We start from the raw sequence: 18,165 nt of genomic DNA on the forward strand, positions 1-18,165 counted from the left end.
GTTCTATTTCACAGATAGTTTTCAGTGGTGTATCGGACACCTCTTGCACTCTACCTCACATTCCTTGCAGCCCACTTTTTACTTTGGCCACTGCTGCAGCAACTGGATCCCTACAGCTCTAACAGGTCCACATCTCCTTCAGCTGTTCCAATAACTCTGGCTTTGTGCTTCTGTGCTTTTCTGATCCAGCAGAATGGGATGCCTCTGGGAGCTCACCCTACGCTCACACAGGCACAAAGTGCTGCTGCAAAGGAGATGGGAAGGATCTTCTTTGCACTAATAATGGGAGATAGGAATTGCTGCTTAAAACTCCCTTTTCAGTCCCTCGCACAGACCGTTTGAAGTAGCTTCTCTGTATGTCCTTAGAAGATCCTGGCAAGATTGGGCACCATTGCCCAGAGGCAACTTTTGAAAATCCATCCTTATGTTGGCTTTTCTTCTTTAATTATTCCCAGTAGTTCACTTTTTTTATTTTTTGAGACAACTTTCCAAAATAAACTTGATTATACATAAGCTTGTCTCAGATTCTGCTCTCTTAGAGGAAGCTAGACTAAGACAGCTGCATCCTGAGAGTGGGGCAAATAAGTGGGTAGCTCTCCCTCAAAATGTTGGCTGGACAAGCTTTCTTTTGCTCTGAGTATCTACCTGTTTCATAAATATTGTCAGATGCTCCCACCAACATGCCAAAATTTAAAAGTACAATTGTGACTTCCAAAGTCTGGCTTTTAGTAATCCTAAACCCGTTGCTAAGGAAGATGTGTGATGAGGGATGGTAGAGACAGCTGCTCAGATAAAGGCAGGAACAGCTTGTTGATGCAGTGCATTGAGCAACTTACTGAATCTTTGGTTCCTTCTCAGTTTCATTTTATATATATATATATATATATATATACACACACACACACATATATATATCTCCTTGATATTACTTTATTTTGCTTTTCGCATAACATTTTGTGGAAAGACAAAAATAAAACCACAAACAGTTATAAAGACATCTGTGGAGAAGAGCGTGCTCCATCTGCTCTGACTAAAACGATCAAGGGCACAGACTGCCTTGTAAGGTACGCATCTTGCTTGAAGAAAACCATGTTTGCTGGAAAGCAAGCCCTTTGCATTCTCATTGCCCCAACATTTCGTGTGAAAAATATCTGCTAGACACAGAAACTGTAAGCACAAGCTGTAGACACGAACACGCCCTCCAGCTTAAGGCCTGACATGGATTGACTAGATTGCCAATGGACAAGTCAGAGCACTAAGCTGGTGGTAACTCTTCACTGGTCTTTGGTGCAGCTAGAATTTTCTGTCGCTCACCTTGGAAAGTAGCTCGTGATCTAGAAGAAAATCAATTAGTCAAGAATGAACAAACACAAATTCACCAAAAACCATGGTATAGGGTTTATAGAAGTAGCCAACGACATGACAAGACTTATTGCCCTAACTGTACCCTGACATCACGGGACTCCCCTGAGAGAAGGTTTCTTGTTCTTGGTCTTTGAGCACTGGGTCCTGCCATCCACTGTGGAGTAGGTCGTCCTTCTTGTCTTTGGGCAGGATACACTGATTCCCACTGTTCGTTGATATCTGCTCTATGTCTCTCCTAGAGCCTCTAGGCAAGGCCTCAACACTCAACCCTAAACCCACAGACATCACTCAGTCTGTTGGTGCTCTTTGAATCTCCACAACACTTTTGAACACTTTCAACTCTGGGTTGTTTTCCCCACAGCATCCTGAGTATGCCATTATCCCATCCGCATCAATATCACACTTAGTCATTAATAACCTACCTCTTATTTGCCCACTTTTTTGAGGGAACACCTGCAGATTTCTGGGATTCTGTCCTGGGAAATACACACAGAATCCTTCTTTTTTCATTCAAGCCATCCTTGTTCTTATAAAAAAAAGTGCTTTGGCTTTCAGAAAACAGCTTCTGCTACGCACTAAGAGTCATAATCGAATTTTCTTCTAGACTGAGACACTTTTCTGTGAGGCAATAATAGTCATGGTGAAGTTCTAATGTTAGACATTTTATAGAGGAAAAGAATTACGAAATACAAACAATCTTTCAGACTATTCTGACGCAAGTGAAACATGTTCATGCTGAGAATATATCAAGGCTCAAGATAAGCACAGTTTCTCACAGGGACTTACATTTATATCATGTGTGACTTCTTCTTCCCAGAGGAAGGAAAGCTCCTTCCATTGTACATTGAAAATTAATAAGAGAAAATTCATATTATACAACTGGTGGGATGTTGAACATATGACACAGGATTAAAGGTGAGTTTGTGTATAATGGGAGAATAAAATTAAAGCTATTTTTTGGTTTTATAAGTTCTTATCCTTGACTGAAAAGTACTTGCTTTAAAAATGTATGCTATACATGAATATATTTATGTATATATGTGTGTATGCCAATAATTATCCAGTAGTAGAATGAAAGATTCAATGTATTTACTTCTTGATCTTTGTGTCCACACTTTTGATATCTGGGACCACTTCAAGGACAACAGAACAATGAATAACGTGAACAGCAATGACCTCAAATAGTTTTTTTCTAAAAATATCAACCAGTAACAATGACCCTTGTTTGATGATACGACTCCAGGAAGTATGTCAGTATTTCTTCCTGCTGTTACTAAAAGCTTGGGCTACTTGAAATCTTGAGAGATTTATCTCTGCATGTGCTATAGTTCCCAATTTCTCAATGCAGTTACTATGTAATAATAGAAAACTCAACAGGTCAGGAACTGGGTACATAAATTATAGTACAATAGTCAATGTAATATTATGCAACTGTTGTGAAAATAAATCTGAGTTATACCTGTAAGTCAGCCAGGAAAAGATATTCAACATTGAATAAAGACAGGATTAGTAAAGAGAGTGGTCATACATGAGACACCTTGTAAATTTGATATTCAGATATCAGTGGTAAAAGTTTCATAAATCTTTACCCATTTTTGATATGTGAAAAATGCTAAAATTTCAATAGAATCCTAGAAGCTGGTATCTTTACATTGTCCCCTTTTAGATTATCATCTATTGCCTTAGATGGGCAATTTATTATTACTACTACTGTTATTTATTTATTTATTTATTCTTTTGAGGAAGATTAGCCCTGAGCTAACATCTGCCACCAATCCCCTGCTTTTTGCTGAGGAAGATTGGCCCTGAGCTAACATCTGTGATCATCTTCCTCTACTTTATATATGGGACACCTACCATAGCATAGCTTGATAAGTGGTGTGTACGCCTGTGCTGGGATCCGTACCCATGCACACTGGGACTCCAAAGAAGAGCACGTGAACTTAACTGCTACACCACCAGGCTGGCCCTATTATTGTTATTATTGTCTTGAATTCTTTGCTTTGTTACCTTCTTGAAGGAACATGGTATCACGTGAACTACCATTTTGTTTCAATCACCAATGATTAAACTGGATTTGTGGAAAAAAGTAAAATCACGTCCAGAAGCATTTTACTATATATCTATAGCAATTTCCCATGTGACAACATGAGTGTCCTCATCTAATCACAACTGTGGCTAACCCAGTCCATTTGCTGTTTTACTGACACTTAACCATTGGTTTTCTCATAAACAAAGTCTAGATAATTCCAGTCCTTTCTATTTGAGCAACTTAAAAACTGAGTACAAGGTGATCAAGAGGAAAATATCTTCTCTGAGACGGAAGTTGAGGTCTAAGAACAAAACCATTGAATTAAAGTTCCCCACAGGCTTACGGAGGATAAAGGCAGTTTTGATAAGACCCCTTATTCTGCTGCAGAGTAGCTTTCAGCACAATGATTCTACTGTTGTCTCTCAAGGGAATGAGTAAGAGAGAATGACAAGGAAAACAAGCAACTATGTACCCACACATACAATCAGATATTTTTTCCTGGCAAACTCTGAGTTATACCTTCTGGAAGCTTTTCTCAAGGGTATGACTAATAGTTGCAAAGAGAAAACTCTCCTTTGACAATAACTACTCAAGAAGTACATATATAAAGGAAACTCTGGAAGCGTTGCATGATTTCATTACTGTAGGAGGCACCCCGCCTTGCCCGGATATGAAGATCCAGGAGGAATCAAGTAAGATTTTTAAAAAATTTTCTTTAACATTTACATCTGTCAAAATAGATTTTTAAAATATATTTTAATTTTGACTTTCTTTTGAAAAGGAAAAGAGAGCCAAGTAAATATTTGACTCAAAAGAAGGAGGTCTGGTTGTTTTAAAGGCTTGACCTGGATTACCTAACCTCAAGCTTTTTGAATTTCTTAGTTTGCGGTGTTTACTGAATGTCTAAATCAAAAATATCAGTCTCTCAGGGTGCCTACACCACGTAATCAAACGTTACCATTTTCGCAAATGGACCTAAACCAACTGTGATGCTGGGTATCACATGAGCTCTCATCTACGCAAGACTTCAGCAAATCTCAGCAGGTCCTACTGCTTTCCAGTTTGTGCCAGATCCCCTGCAGATTAATTGGTAAACTATAAGAAGTCTATTTTGAATCCTCACTAACACTGAGGGTGAATGCAGTCTACAAAAACAGCTCCCTGCCTTCTTCAGTTTCGGCAAGGAACGCGTAGGGTAGGGTGATAGTAAAGAGTAACTCCTTCACAAAAGTATAAAATACTTATGAAACATCCACTGAAGGAAGTTTGATTTAACTATAAGAAGTTCAAGAGCTGTGTGCAACAGTAATTACAACAATCACACTTCAAATATTGCCCACTATGAATTAAATGACACTTGTTTGATTTCTTAGATGCGTGTGTGCCTGACCGTCCCTTAGAAGATTTACACATACTCAAAATTCTTCTTTTTTTGCTTTCTTTACAACCTTCTCATATTGAAGTTACCTCTTTAGAAATTGTGTTTGCAAATCACCTTTAGTTCCTGGAAATGTAATAAAAATACGTGGTAATTTTAGTCCTAGCAATAATAGATATTTCAGATTAAAGAACTCATTATCAGAAATTGCACTTTCTTATTTCTTTCTATTCAGCTTATTCAAATGATCCACAAAACTGATTTCACAATATCTTGATAAAATGTAATGGTTATTAATAGGGAATTTAAGCATTTGCAAATTTATTCATTTTCATGGAAGAGATTGATACAGAGCACATTTGGCAAAACTTATGATGAAAACATCCCATCTATAGTCTATAATCATCCCACCTGTAATTCATTATGATGAAAATCATCCCATCCAATGAATATTGGAATATAGCTTTGGTTTAGCTTTTTATTTTCCTGGATTTTTCACAAACAAAATAAAAAGGGCACATTCTTGAAGAAAGTAGAAAGTAGTAACAAGAGCTTTCTAAGTAATGATTTGTGTGAAATGGCCTATTTTGATAGCGAGAATGTTTAGGACATAGTGTTAGTTCTTAAAAGCTAACTAACTAAAACCTGGTAAGAATTCCTGAAAAACAACATCAAAATTCAATTATAATTCTTGAATGTTTTTTCATTTATTTGTTTGTTTTTGCATTTTTACCTCATCCTGAACATGATAGTAGTTATCCGTGCTTTATGTATCATAATATTATAATGCTAGAAGGGTAAATTCGTAAGACCAATATCTGGATTAGTCAATTACCTTTCATAATTCACAGATTACAATCTTAAATGCATCATTTCACAACAGCCATTAGTATTTGGCTTATTTGTTCTAAATCAATAAATGATGAATGGATTAATGCATAAATCCGTCTTTGACAAAAAAAATTAAAGAATTTGTGGACAAGAATAATCTATTACTACTGCTAGTAAAACACTGTGCCCAAATATCATTTTGGTTTGATGAAGGACAAGCAAATTCTAACTTTGTTTGTTATTCCTATGTATACCATTTTAGAATTACATAATTTAACTTGGTTTTAAAAAAGCAAAGTTAATTGAAAAAAAGAATGAGTTTTTATTAATTGATTTACAGTCTTTCAAATATTTAAGACTTGGCATTGGTTTTGTCATCAAAGAGCACCATAGCTAAACATGGTCTACCCGATGGACAGGAGAGGATTTTGCTGAAGATGTAACTTGGGTTCAGTTATTCCAAATATTTTTCCTTCCTATTACAAGGAATTCTTCCTTAACTTGGGTGGTTATAAAAATGTCAGAAGTGTTAGATAGTAAATGCTAATCACACGCATTGGAGTGAACTATGTGTGGTTTCTTGAATTAAGGATATACACTCATCAAAAATAGATAATATACTGTTTAAGTAAAGGGTTGTTGTTGCATTAACTCTAAACCCACTCTCACTAGGGAGATTTCAAAATAATGATGGGGGGAGATTTTTCAGTTCTGACAGGACTATTCTTTTCACCTCTTTTACCACTAACTTTGGACATGATCCGGAACACTTGTTGGTATGCCCTGACGCGATCACTTCATTGATATACTGGTTGCAACTCAATAAAATTGCTCAAAAAATCCAAATCTCATGTTTTTTCCTTATCAGCTCTACTTTTTGTTGTTGTTGTTACCGTCCTTTTTGCTCCTATCAAAATTCATGCAAGTGCTAGGACCTCAAACAGCAGAGTGTTCCTTACATACTTAAGGAATGTTTGTCATTCATACGATGCTACAAAGTGTGTTTAGTACTTTTGTAGGGAGATATCTGATAAAATTCCTAGGTCTTATATCATGATCTTTGGGTGGTATGGTATTTGGAAAAGTTCTTTGCAATCATCCATTTGAATGTAAACTATATAAAAATAGCTGTATTTGCCCATTTTGGTTCCTGGTGTGGATGAGGACACAGAAGAATGACTGGCATGTGGTGGGCACAAAATAAATACTTTTGAATGAATGAATATAGAGGTCATTTATTCTATGTTTCTAAACTTAATTTAGCTGTAAATATATCCTCCCATCTGCTCCGCTGCCAAAAAAATTACATTTAAAACTTTTTGGCTTATTTACTCAATGCCATCTCGTTGTTAAAGTCTATTATCTCACAATATGTGGATTGTTTACTTTATAATGCGGATCACCCCTCACTCAATCCTTAACATTTGCTGTGTGTTCTCTAAATCCTCCAAACTGTATTTAACTTTTTGGAGTATATACATATATATATATACAAACAAATAAAGCTTAGTTAGATATCATCTCTGAATGGACTTCTAATTGGATAGGTAAAACTCCACACTAAACCATTAAAATCAACGTTTTAGTAAATTAGATGTAGTCGCATTTTAGTAAAGAGACAGATTTGCGGGCTGGTGAAGATGCAGACATTTTCAGAGAGCAGAGCTTAGAGCTGGAGAAGATGATGAGAAAGAGCAACCACTGAGAGAGTGGCTGTGTGCAAGACCTCAGGAATGCCGCCTCGACGCAGACTTTACAGCTCTGGTCTCCAATATTGGTAACTGTATATTTTTTTCCTATTTTTAAGGATTTTGTGCCCAAATTATGAAATGTCTGTTAACTCCATTCTCTAAATGCATTCCTTAGTAACATGGCAAATGTGAAAGAACATTTTGCTGAGGTTATTTTATTAACACCTCCCTTTGAAAAGTGCAACAGGGATCCCCACCTTAGTCAGATTAATTAAATTTTCTTTACTGAATATTATTATATTGAGTGTAACATATTATTTGTTCATATTATATACCATAGAGGTATTGAAAAATGAAAACTTTATAGAAACATAAGTATTACTGCAATTATTATTTAATTAATGTGTGTTTTAAAATAAAAAATAATGGCATATCTGGTTTGGTCATAACGACGGACACAGAAGTTCCATTTAAGCCGTGATATATGAGGGGTAACAAAGAAGAAATGAAATCAAATGACAACCCAGACAGAACTGACCAGATGCTGAACGCAGATGGAGAACTTAAACTGAAGTATTGAAAGAGCAGGTTTATAATGCTGCAGCTGGCGATTAAAATATCTCAGCATCTAATCAGGCAACAACATCTGGCCCACGGCTATTCAGAGGTTTTCAAGCAGTAAGAACCCCGCAATATAATTTAATAATGAAAACTGAATTTGTGAAACTGGACAATGAGCAGAAACTCAGAAGACCCTGCCACAGTATCTCCCAACTCTTCAAAACAAGAAAAAGAAAATACTAAAACTTGCCTTTTGGTAATTAAACCCCATATATTGTGGAGCTGAAGTTGGATGAAAGTTTAATCAAACTCAGTGGGTGCCACTAAAAAGGCAATAAACACTCGATTGCATAAATAACAACAAACTTCTGAGTTCCCCTCTAATTGTCTAAGGACAAAATACAGACAAGTGGCACTTGTGTACCTGGCAATAAATTACAGCAGTAAAAAGTATTCATATTTAATTTTAAAGAGTTATGGTGGCCGTAATTTCTCCTAACTCCATGTTCATTTGTAATTTCTTTATTGTCTATTAATTTGAATAAGAAACATAAAGAAACAAAGGAGTTAATGACTCAGTAACGTTTAACATGAGGGAGATCAACATGCAAAAACACTTTTATTCTGGAAAATCAAAATTAATTATCTCATAAGTAATATATCCTTAAGAGAAAATAACATCCTACAAATTATATTACATCTCTCCTTAAATCTTGCTACAGTTTCCAGTTGATTCAAAGCTTATATGCAAAGACTTAAGTGTTATGTAAAAACCCTTTCTCTCTCTGGTCCCAGCCTAACATTCTAACTCATTGACCTACACACGATTGGTATACAATTACACAGGATTGGCAATTTGGGCATGCATTAAATTAGTCATCGTTGTACAAGAATAACATCATCTCCCACTTCCTCATACTGTTGTTCATAATGTCTATGCCTTTCCCATCTCTATCTGCCTTAGGATCTCCTCTAGTCTTCATGGTAGAAGCTTAAACGTATTTGTTGAGAAAATCTCAGGTGGGGTTAATGACTACTTACTTTGTCTCCATTCTGTCACTTATCACAGGTCATTGACTGCATTTATTTAAATACATATTAATGCCTACAGAGTGCTAGAACCCGAGTAACATGTAATTTTCCTTTTGAAGTATTGTGTTTCAAAAATCTAGTCCAGGGCCTGATATATACTATGTTTATAATGAATAGACAACTTAAATAATTAATTTTATTATAAGGTCAACTTACATATAAGAATATATTAGAGGCATTTCTGGCCAACTAAACTGCTTTCTTTACTTGGCATGAAAACAAGTTTTAGAGTAAATGTATTAAATAAACTTTGTTTTGTTTATCTATTAATACATCTAAGATAACCATTATCTGATCACATAGAAAATTAATTTCTAAAAAATAATAGTAGTGGGGGCTGGCCAGGTGGTGCAGTGGTTAAGTTCGCGTACTCCACTTTGGCAGCCCGGGGTTCGTAGGTTTGGATCCCGGGCACAGACCTATGGCCTGCTTGTCAAGCTATGCTATGGCAGGCATCCCACATGTAAAGTAGAGGCAGATGGGCATGGATGTTAGCTCCAGACCAGTCTTCTTCAACAAAGAGAGGAGGATTGGCAGCATATGTTAGCTCAGGGCTAATCTTCCTCAAAAAAGTAAAAATAAAAATAAATAATAGTAGTGGAAGTTTACAATTATCTTACTTCTCAAAATTTCTTTTTAAATGTTAGACTAAAACCTGTTTTCTTCAGAAAGCCTCTTCTGGGGGTGGAGGGGCTGGATTTCTTGCATATAATTGAACGAAATATAGCCAAGGATATAGTAAATTGCTCACATGGGAAAGTGATAATCATCGTTTCCTCCATTGAAAGCTCTCTCCCTTCTGCTTTGGTGATGGACTCATTTCATAGTGAGCTCTATATCGCTGTCAGGTGAAGAAAAAGAAACACATCACTGACTTCCAAACATGACACTGATGAATGTTACTATAACGTCTCTGACACTGACAGGGACTTTCAAGTTTTTTTCCCAACAAACCATTAGTCCTATGTCTACATGAATCTAAATAACATTGAAATATTTCCAGAGCACTGCTAGATAGTTGCCATTTTGCCATGATCCATATATGTATTCTTTTGACTTCTGTGCCTCAGAAAATAACAAAAGAAGGTCACGGTCTATAGGTATGGATGATAGAAATGAAAACTGACAATGAAATGGCAAATTGTAATCTGTACATGGATAAACCATGGAGAAAAAATAACATCAGAAAAGCTGTAATATCAGTGGTAAATTTCTCTGCGTGTTTAGATGGTTTATGTCCAAGAAACTTGAGAATTTGAGTCTCTAAGATTCTCTTGTGCTTCCAAGAGAAGATGCCTGCTATATAAAAGTAATGTTTAATTTTGACTGAAGGATACAAAACTTGACTAGTCAACACATACTCCACTGGATATCTCATTTTCCTGGAAAAATTAAAAATTTAAAATATCCCAAGTAAAGGAAGGTTGCTATGTTCCCCTTATATGACTACTGGCGTGACACTAAGTTTTAAAGAATGGTTCTAGAACTGTCTGAACATCAACTTTCTTTTCTAATGTCATTCTTTGTACCCATCTCCCCCCACAACCCAAAATGTATATAATGATGCTCAAATGGTCTTCCTAGCTACAGCTAAAGATGCTCAGTGTGGAAAAGTGAATCAGGCAGAGCGAATATGGTCTTCCACAGAAAGCATCAAAACAGTTCCTTTAATGGGAATAGATCCAGATCTAAATCACACAGTGCTTTGTGTCCAAAAAGTGTCTACAACGTGGAGAAGACGCGGCCCACGGTGAGGGAGACTGAGAAGCAGAAATTGGAAAAAACAGAGAGACGGCTCACAGTTCAAGTGTTCCTGATGCCTAGGAGAACTTGCGTCCCTATTTGAAGCAGAGTTCAATTCCTTTTTAGATTTCATGAATCAATTAATTCTCCTCATAAGCTAGATGTGTTTGAGTGAAACACTCACATGCAAGGTAACACAGAAACAGATTCCTGTTACTGATATTTTCTCTCTGCCAAGAAGGAGAAATAGAGAACAGATTTACTGTCTCATTTTAAACAAGAAAAAAAAAAAAAAGAAAAGGGATAAATTTATGAAACAAAAATGCTCAAGACGTTAGATATCAGGCTAATCCCTAGATATGGAAAAAAATGAAGTGATAATATTGCCTCTAGAATACTGCCGAGAGAGAGTTTCTAGGCCAAGGCACAAGGGGAGGGAACCAAGGCAAAGCCAGGCAGACCCTCTGAACTGAAAGGACAAATCAGAGGCTGAGAGCCTCGCGCACCTAGAGTTTAGAGGGCGGAATACTGAAGGCAACTCGCAATCTACAGACTTTTCATCTTGTTTACTCAGCTGAGTACTGATCAATAAACAAATAATGTAAGGAACCTGGAAGAGGCCTAGGAAATAGCACCTGAAAGGAATTAGAGGTAAAAATCCTGACAGCTCACACAGGGGAAGGGATCGGTGTCTATTCCCACAAGCCAGAGAGGAAAAGCCCATCTGGAAGAGTACTCTATAGTGGAAAATATTAACATCCAGTCTAAATGCCATTACAATCCCACTTAACAAATTTAAAAATCAAGATACCAAAAGATCAACTTGTTTCCAAGTAACTTATCCTCATCACAGGATAAACTTCAAGAATATTAATAGTAATTTGAAAATATCTAGCAGTCAATAAGGCAAACTTCACAATGGCTGTTATTTGAAACAAATAAAACATGACATAAACAGTAATGCAAAGAAGCATGAAAAAATAAATAAGAATAAGTAGAAAATATAAATCAGTTGAAACTGATACAAAAGAAAAAAGAGAAAAGACGTAAATTACTAGTATCAGAAACGAAAGAGGAGCCATCACTACTAATGCTGTGGACATTAAAAGGATAAAAAAGGAATATTATGAACATCTGTATGCCCACAAATTTAATAACAAATGAAATGGATAAATATCTTTAAAGACCCAGCCATTAAAACTCAAGGCGGAGTAGATAAACTACATAAGCCTATATGGATTAAAGAAATTGATTCAATAATTAATAAGCTTTCAAAACAGAAAATGTAAGACCCAGATGAGCTCATTGGCAAAGGTTAACAAACATTTAAGGAAGAAATTAGTCCAGTCCTCTACAATCTCTTCCAGAAAATAGAGACAGAGGAAATACTTCCTAACTCATTCTATGAGCCAGCATTACCCTAAAACCAAAACCAGTCAGAGACATTACAAGAAAGGAAAACTGCAGACCAATATCACTCATGAACATAGATGCAAAAGTTCTTAACAAAATAATAGCAAATCGAATCCAATGATGAATAAAAAATTTGTAAGCCACAACCAAGTGGGATTTATTCCGGGTATGCAAGATTGGTTCAACATTTAAAAATCAACTACTGTAATCCATCCTATCAACAGGCAAAAGAAGAAAAATTACATGATCATACCATAGATGCAAAAGAAGCGTCGACAAAGTCCAACATCCATTCATAATAAAAACTCTCAGCAAGTTGGGACTAGAGGAGAAGTTCCTCAACTTGACAAAGAACATCTATAAAACACAGACAACTGGTGTCATATGCAATGTGAGAAACTAGATGCTTTCCCTACAAGATCAGGAAAAAAACAAGGATGCATACTTTCACACATAATATTTAGCATTGCACTAGAAGTCTTAGATAATGAAATAAGACAATAAAAAGAAATAAGAGGTAGACAGATTGGGAAGGAAGAAATAAAAAGATCTTTTTCACAGATGACACTATTGTCTACATAGAAAATCACATAGAATCAAGAAGAAAATTCCTGGAACTAATAAACAATTATAGCAAGGTTGCAAGATATGAGATTAACATACAAAAGTCAATTGCTTTTTTATATACAAGCAACAAAAAATTGGTGTTTGAAATTAAAAACAATATCATTTACATTAGTACCAAAAAATTAAATAATTTGGTATAAATCTAAGAAAATATGTGTAAGATATATATGAGGAAAATTATAAAACTGTGGTATAGGAAATCAAAGATGATCTAAACAAATGGAGAGATAATCTAAGTTTGTGCATAGAAGGACACATTATTGTCAAGATGTCAGTTCTTCCCTACCTGATATACAGATTCAACACAATACTAATCAATCCAAGCAACTTATTTTATGAATGTCAACAAATTGATTGTAAAGTTTTTAAGGAGAGACAAAAGATCCAACATGGCAAACACGAGATTGAAGGAGAAGAACAAAGTCAGAGAACTGACTCTACCTGACTTCAAGACTTATGATAAAGCTACTGTAATCAAGGCAGTGTGGCACTGGCAAGAAGATAGACAATAGATCAGTGGGAATAGAATAGAGAACACAGCAAGAGACCCACAGATGTGTATATCTGTTGGTTATCTACAAAAGTGCCAAAGCAATTCAGTGGAGAATGGCTTGTCAACAAATAGTTCTGAAACAATTGGATATCCATATGACCTCACATCATGTGGAAAAAATAACTAAAAATGGATTATAAATTAAATGTCAACCTAAAACTATGAAACTTCTGTAAGAAAACATGGAAGAAATATTTATGATCTTGAGTTATGCAAAGATTTCTTAGATTAAGGCATCAAAACGATGTATAAAAGGAAAAAGATGGTATATTGGACTTCTTGAAATTAGAAATCTTTGGTCATTGTAATACAGTATTAAGAGAATAAAAAGACAAGCCTCGAATGGGAGAAAATGTTTTCAATTACATATCTGATAACACAGTGTTATCCAGAATAATAAAGAACTCTCAAAACTCAGTTAAAAGAAAGCAAAAGCTCAGTTGAAATGGTCAAACTATCTGAACAGGTACTGCACAGAAGACGATACACAAATGGAAAATAAGCACATAAAATGAAGCCCAACACTGTTAGTCACAGAGAAATGCAATTATGCCATTTGTTCAAATTATCAAATAAATCAAATAAGTAATAATCAGATAAATATGATGGCTCACCTACTATGTGCTAAGAATTACGTTACTTACAGAGGACTAGATGTGAGAGAGGTAAGAAGCTGCCCTCATGCCTACAGTTGAATGGGAGCATTGACACAAATTCAAATAGTGTAATAAGTCAAAGAAAATGGAATGTTCAAAATGCACATAATGATGTACACAGGTGAACAAATGAACAGGCAAACAAACAAAAAAGAGTCATGGAGAGCCTAATTGAATTTGGGAGGATGTAGAAGGCATGCCAAGGAAGTAACTTTATGCCGAGAACCGAAAGACAGTAACGATGTAAGCAAATGAGTTATGTGTGATTTGGAGTGGATGAGATGAAGGTTTAAAATTATGGAGATAACTTCTTAGAAGAAAGTGCAAGATGTTCAAAGACTCCACGTTATTATCTTATATTCTCTTATCTTTATATTCTTAAATAGGCTATCTATAAAAAGGTCTTAATTTGGGGGGAACATAGCATTCAATATATTATTTTTAATAAGCCAAGAAGAAAATCTTTGCTAGAATTTTAACAGTATGTGTTACTTTCTTCAAATACGATAAAACATCTAACAATTTCCCTATATTTCTTGTTCCTTTGCTGCCCAGAACTAGTGATGTGTGCATATCCATCTATCCTTGTCTGTATCTACCCCATGCCTATGCCTGTATCTGTCTATCATCTCTCGCTCTCTCTCTCTCCTTACATAAGAAAAATCCTAACTTCTTAATTGGTTTAACTTCAACTGCATCTTATTTTTGCACTTTTATGATGTGTTGTATGCGGTAACTTGTACAAATGACAAAGCATACAGTTGACAGCACACAGGTTATTTCAAGCCAGTCTAAGAATGGTCCCAAAGAACCTTCCTTGTTCTTTTCTCCCAGACTTCCATTTTCTTTTCTTTCTCATTCGCTTGCTGTTTTTTTCCTTCAGATTACTTTATGTTTAAAATAAAGTAAATACATTTCAATTTTAAGAGTGACACCTACTCATTAGAGGAAGTTTGAACAATGTGGACAACTTATAGAAGCAATAATCACATGTACCTTTATTTAGAAAAAACACTGTTGTATTTTAGTGTTTTTTCATCCAGTTTTTAAACGTAAGTTTTATTAGTTTTTGGGCTTACTCTGCACCATTTTAAACATTTTGTATTTTATCATTCCTTTTTCAATTAAAATTGAAATAATATGTAAAAGAGCTAATATTTTTGATCAATTATTACGATCTTGGTAAATGGCCAAAATACATGTTTAATTTTTAAGTAACCCTAGGAAATAGGTATTATTGGCTTGATATTAAAAACGATTAATTATAGCTTAGTACCCTTTGTAGCACAATTTGGTACCCAGTTCTTCCACAGTTGTAATCCTGACAATTCTGTTGCAGACCTACTCTCTAAATATTTTTTATATTAATACATAATTTCAGTGTCACTTTAAAAATTCTTGAATATGAATTTTAAAAATATACAAATATAAATATAACCACTATAAATATGTTTCAGGATAAAACTAGTAGTTCTGAGTCATGCAACAAAATCTGATACTGAGAACTCTAAAGTAACTAGTAAATTTTCATATATTCATATATACTTTTTCATATACAACAAATCATGCTTTATAGATGTATATATATTTTACTAGCCAAATAATATTACATAGATAAAAGCGTACTGAATAATGTAAATGAAACTTCATTTTTAAAACAATATAGGCTCATGCACAAAAAAAGTTTGGCTTCAACACAAATATTTTTAACATGGCCTTTGTCATGATCTCTTAAGTAGAATCATAAATGAGTTTGACAGTTTTCATTATTTGTCTCCATAGTGAATTAGCTGACTCTGCCAACAGTTGTCGCCATTTATCATTCTTTAAATAGTTTGCAATTAGTTTAAATTTGGATAATCTTCTGCAGCAAATATAATGATGGGGAATATAAAAATAATTTAATAAAGAATACAGCGTGCACTCACATCTATACCAAACTCTGCTGCAGCATATTATTATTTTATTTGAAATATTGTACAAATATTTTAAATTTTATATCAATGATTTTTTTTCAGGTTGGACTTATGAATGCAAATGCTGTCAACGAATATAGTTGGCCCTTCAAATCTTTTGTCTGCATTAAGACAGCTAGTAACTGATGGAAAAAATGAACTGGGGTTTCACTGATAGTAAAACTACTAAAATTTTGAGAATAATTGACCCTTAGCCCCATGAATATGTCAAAGTGGATTATACATGTTATATTCAATCAGATCTTGATGAGATTTTAAACAAGGGTTTCTTGTTTTGCATTATTCTTGATGCTTGAAATATGAGTTAAATCAGGTTTAGCCTAGTTTTTAAAACAATAGCATACAGTTTTTGTACTGTGTGCTATAGTTCATATATGAGTATATAAATATTTATATTTATATATTTATAACGTGTATATATTTATATATGTATTAGAGTTTTGTTATAGTTTAAAATTGTATACATAACTCTGGCAAAGTGGGCTCCCTAATTTTGGCTAGAATTTGCTTCCTAATATTGTCATATAGTTTTCATGCTTAACTATATCAATAATTTCTTATTAAAATGTTTGATACGTTCACGTCAGATGGACTCCAATGCAATGCCTAGGATACATCAACTTAGTTCCACCACAGATAGCAAAAGATGCAAATGGTGGAAAGTGAGAGACGGGAAATCCCTCTTACATGGTGAATTTTAGGGTAGGCACATATGAATGTCGGCCTACATCCTACTTTAAAAATGCTTCCTGTTTTGAGGTCTCATATTTTGGAAAAGTTATCTGACTAGAAGAAGACATTGGAAGAATTCTATTAGCTTGTGCTTTTCTCAGGAGCTTAGTGACAATGGGTGAATAACGGCGCATCTTTAGTATAATTTCAGTTTTGCTTATTGCGTGGTGCTATTTTCAAATGGTGCCCTAGTCAGGGAATACTTTCAGAGTCATTACTTATTTGAGACCATTAGAAGAGATTTGTTGATTTTCATTTCTATACCAACTATATGGACATAAACTAGCTTGCATTTAAAATAATTTCTCTATGTTGAAGCTTAGCCCAGGAGGTGAACGTGCTATGGTAGCTATAAAATGAACCACTAGCTCTTTCAGTTATGCTTGTATAAAATTAGGTCAAAGGTCTTATTATTGCCTAAAGCCTTTTCCTTTTCCCTAAAGTGGCTTATATTACGGCTTTCATGAGGTCATATTTACCTTGTCTTAGATTCTGATTCATAATAAATCTCTAACTCTTTCTAATCAGCAGTACTTGATAACAAATAAAAGGCCATTCAAATGGGTTAGCCATTATTTACTGTTTTTCTATTCTTCTGAATCAGTTATTATGTCTCAACTCTCTAGGCTGGGCCTCTGTTTCAAACTCTACCATATAGACAGAGGGATGGACACGCCTTTCAAATTAAAGTTTTTGAACATCAAGTAGGAAGTATTTCATAGGTATAAAAGACCAACCTGATTCATGTTGAATTTTTCATGTAATTATAACAAATTTCAAATACAAGTATGAAAATTAATGTTACAACTATTGCCTTATTATGTAAATTTTAGAATAATCTTTTCTATATTTACAAAAATAGTGCTGGGTTTGTGATAGCAGTTTTGTCAAAGCTATTTATTACTTTGGGGTAAATTGGTATCTTTCCTATATTGTCTTCAGTACACGAGCAGGTTGTATCTCTTCATTTATTTCAATCTTCCTTGATTTCTTTTTTTACCATTTGATGTTATTACACATAATATTTGAAGTAACAGTGTTTATCACTACTGGTGTTGGGTAAATAGGAGTCTTAGTGTCAACTAGATGCTTTATGGGGATTTTGTGGCTTTTGAAATGCTCATTTAACATAATGGAATAGGATTTAGAAGAAAATCAGCACACTGACTTGGTCTTAATAATATACAGAATGGACTCGAAGATGGCAAATTCATTTACCGGTTTCCAGATTTACTAAGATAAGTTCTGGAATCCCAGCATCCTACCTTCCAGGGGATTTTTTTCTTTCTGGGTTGCCAAGAGACCAACCTAGTACAGAGGTTCTGTGCCACCTTGTGGTGTGTCTGTGCCCACACTACTGGCATCTCATCCTTGTCACAAAGTAAAGCAAAACGCAGATTGATTTGTAGCATGCCACTGCTACCCCCTGAGGTTGCTGAGTAGTAGAGTATGAAACTAATTTAGTTAACAATTCCACCTGGAAGAAAGTCGGAACTATTAGATTTGCATGACTTC

At 34.8% G+C, this 18,165-nt stretch overlaps 1 long non-coding RNA gene across 1 annotated transcript in view; it reads right to left on the reverse strand.

Annotated features, from left to right (window-relative positions):
* Positions 1-1,201: 1,201 nt before the first annotated feature.
* The window catches only part of LOC102149474 (uncharacterized), a 35,809-nt gene continuing 18,845 nt past the window's right edge, over positions 1,202-18,165 (reverse strand). Inside the window, exons 2-3 of the long non-coding RNA XR_289384.4 lie at positions 9,702-9,791; positions 1,202-1,334 (exon numbers count right to left, since the gene is read on the reverse strand). This is a non-coding gene — a long non-coding RNA (uncharacterized lncRNA). The remainder of the gene's footprint in view (positions 1,335-9,701; positions 9,792-18,165) is intronic.

Source organism: Equus caballus, chromosome 23 (assembly GCF_041296265.1).
Source record: "Equus caballus isolate H_3958 breed thoroughbred chromosome 23, TB-T2T, whole genome shotgun sequence".
NCBI classification, from domain to species: Eukaryota; Metazoa; Chordata; class Mammalia; order Perissodactyla; family Equidae; genus Equus; species Equus caballus.